Below are 3,756 nucleotides of genomic sequence, written 5' to 3'. Positions count from 1 at the left end.
TGCACTTGGTAGTGTTTTGCATCTGGTAGTGTTTTGCACCTGGCTGTTTTATTCCTTGCGGATCACTTATGGATCTTGTGAACCTGGGCCTGTTTATAGTTATGTGGATCTTGTGAACCTGGGCTTGTGGATCATTTTCTGAAGTCATGCAAAATATGAACCTGGGCTCTAAAAAGGCCGAGGCCCAAACAAGAATTAGACTAAAAAGGCTTGGGCCTAAAAAAAGAAATGACTGTAAGAATTTTTTTTACAAAAGGCTGCATAACACAAAATAAAAAGGCCAAGGCCCAAATTCGAACTAGATTAAAAAGGCTGTGGCCCAAAACAATAGTGGAATATAAAAAAATTCATCAGAAAAAGGCTCCATTCCCAGAAAATAAAAGGCCAAATTATTGGGCCAGGCCCATGCAGATAAGAAAAATAAAGAGAAAAAAATAATTAAATGGGCTGAATTATTGGGCTTGGCCCATCAAGACGGCTGAAATGGACCGGGCTGATTCTATTTTACGACCTTTTCATTTGGTCGTAAGTCTGCCACGGCAGCTTGCCACGGTGGATCTGACGTGCTGTGGTCGGATTGCTAGTGACCAAAACAGTTGGTCTTTAAATCTACGACCTTTTTTGGTCATAAACGTTTGCGACCATTCCAGAAGAAAGGTCGCTAATGTTAGTTTATGACGGCCAGCTTTTGACCTTATGTTTTTGGTCACAAAAAGGTCACAAATGGAAATTTGTGACCATTCAGTGACCAATAGTGGTGGTCACAAGTTGACATATTTCTTGTAGTGTAGACGCACAGTTCGGGACCCCCTACCCGAGATCCGCCGGTTTTGACACCGACAGCTGGGTTCTGCTCTGAAGACTCCATGCCTATGGCGGAAGGAGCTCATCAACCTTCCTAACTGGACGCCTCCGCCTCCTCCTTCTCCTCCGGCGAGTAAGGGCACTCCGCCTCCTCCTCCGGCGAGTGATCAGGGCACTCAGCCTCCTTCTCCGGTGCGTGGCGGCACTCCTCCGCCTGCGCCGGCGCGCCCGAGCAGCCAGCCTCCTCCTTCTCCACCTCGTCAGCAAGGGCGGTAGAGACCCGCCGCCGCTCCGGCTGCTCCGGCGCGTCATAGTCCTTCTCCTCCGCATCGTAAGCAAGGAAAGAAGACAGCCGCAGCCGCTCCGTCTGCTCTGCCGGTGTCTAGCAGTACAGCCAGAGGCAGGAGGCAATACAGATTCGGTCCTTCTCTGAACACTCTAGAGAAGTTACCATATGAGAGGACCCCGGAGGAGAACGTGAAGATCGCGCAAGCCAAAGTGACGAACTTCTTCCAAGGGGTGAAAGCAAAGAAACATCCACCTCCGGAGGAGAAGGTAGATCCGGTGAAAGCGAAGCGCACTCTGGCTGCCCTGACAAAACCACCAAAGTCTCCGCTGAAACATTTGTCGAAGTGGAGCGGTCGGGAAGTACTGTCAGTGATCAAAGGATAAAAGAACGACGAGCTGGAAAAAAAATTGCCCAGCTCGGCGAACAAGCGAACCAATCGTGCCCCCCGCTCAAGGTGTCTAGCGACACCGTCGCTAATGATCCGAGGATGGTGCCCAGTTATAGCAATCTTGGAGATTACCTGCCCGGCGATGTACATTATGATTTCTTGGAGGTGGAGGAACACAAATACGAGTGCGGGAAGCCTCTTGTCGAAGATGAAAGATCTCTAACGACGATGATGCGAAGATTCCATGATTGGTACATGAAAACCTGCAGAGAGTCTAGGGGAGGAATACTTTGACGCTGAGAGTTAGAGATGAGCATGACCTCGTTGGAATTGAACTGTTGAATGTTCCATTTGAGGAGTTCTTCCAATTTTTCAATCAAAAGGCCCTCGATAAAGCAACGGTCACTTGCTACTGTTTGTAAGTAGTACTACTTATGTCATTAAGTCTCTCTATATAGGTCAGCTCTTTCATTGCATGTATTTATAATTACCTCACTATATTATGCAGATTGAAGATCACCTAATTGAAAGAGAAGACAAATCGGTCATATTGGGTTCATTAACACAAATCTCATAGATGCAACTGAGGTTAAATATCATGCCGAAGATACCGAGGCCAACTTGCTCTGATCGTTGGTAATAAATGGAAACAAAGATATAATACTCTTTCCTTACAACTTCAAGTGAGTGTTACTGTCTTGTGCATATTCGGTTTCCCTTATTAGTCCAGGTTATAGTAATGTAACTGATGAGTTATGCATGCGTGCGCAGCTTCCGCTTTATTTTCCTAGAGATTAAGCTTGAGCAGGGACTAGTAACTGTCTTAGACACGAGACGAAAAGATCCCCAGGACTATACGGACATGACTCAAATGCTCGAGAAGTAAGTTAAATCGATCATTATCCACCATATTAGCAACTTTGTTCATTTCCTGATATCAAGTAATTGTTTTCTTTGTCTGGCAGGGTTTGGGGAAAATTCACTAAAAAAACTCCGGGACTGCCGAAGAAGCTGCAATTTAGACACCCGAAAGTAAGTACTATAGTAACATGTTCCGCGCATCTCGTAGTGATTCAAGCACTAGTTTCATCAATACCATTTGGCATGCTTGCTTATCAGTTTGATTGACCTCTATTTCTTGTAAAGTGGTTGTGGCAGGAACAAGGAAATGATTTCTGTGGATACTACGTTTGCGAGTCCATCCGCCACACGACCTGTGAACGGGGGTACACTGACGAACAATATGAAGTGCGTAAGCAATAATATTCATAATTCTATTTTATTACCATCATTTGTGTTGAGTTTCATTTATATATATATATATATATATATATATATATATATATATATGTGTGTGTGTGTGTGTGTGTGTGTGTGTGTATTGACCCCCTTGTTCAAATTAGATCTTTCGGATGCGGAATGAACTCCTACCACCAGATCGTATGCGAGTAATTCAAGAGGAATTGGCGGCATTCTTCCTTGACCACGTGATCGCTGAAGACGGAGAATACTATGTGGACCTTGTGTTCATATATAATTAGGAGATTATATTGTAAGAGATAATTATTGTATATATGTAGCCGGTAGTGTCGGATAGATATACGAGAACTTTTTGTTCGACCAATCTTTTGGAGAAGGAGAGGTGGTCGACATCACTTCTCTCTGTATGCATATGTTCATGACGATCTTTTGTTTCCTTCATTTGCTTACAAGCTAGCGTATCTAGTCCTCTCTATACGTATATATAGCGTCGACCAAGTACGGACATAAGAGAGGACACTTCTCTCTATTAATTAGTTAGCTAACACAATACACGAAACACCTAAATTAACCTCCCAAAACCACCAACCCCCCCCCCCCACCCCCTTAAAAAAACAAAAACCCCAGCCCCTGAAATGTTGACGCGTGGATGCCTATTGGTCCCGGTTGGTGCCACCAACCGGGACCAAAGGCCCTCCTGCCTGGGCTCGACGCACCGGCCACGTGGAAGCCCATCTGTCCCGGTTCGTGTAAGAACCGGGACTAAAGGGCTAGGGCATTAGTAACGACCCTTTAGTCCCGGTTCACAAACCGGGACAAAAGGCCCTTACCAACCGGGACAGATGACCCTTTTTCTACTAGTGCGGAAAGAAGTAGTGCAGTAATTAAGCTGAATTATCTGCCTTTGGGATGTTTAATAGTGATGCATGTGTCTTAATATAGTGAGACTGATTATTATTGGATATAACTTGACAGGCCATTAGTATGAAATTGCAAGTGTATGAGGACTGGACAT

This window comes from Triticum dicoccoides, chromosome 6A (genome assembly GCF_002162155.2).
Source record: "Triticum dicoccoides isolate Atlit2015 ecotype Zavitan chromosome 6A, WEW_v2.0, whole genome shotgun sequence".
Lineage (NCBI taxonomy): Eukaryota > Viridiplantae > Streptophyta > Magnoliopsida > Poales > Poaceae > Triticum > Triticum dicoccoides.
Note: the sequence above shows the minus strand (reverse complement) of the source record.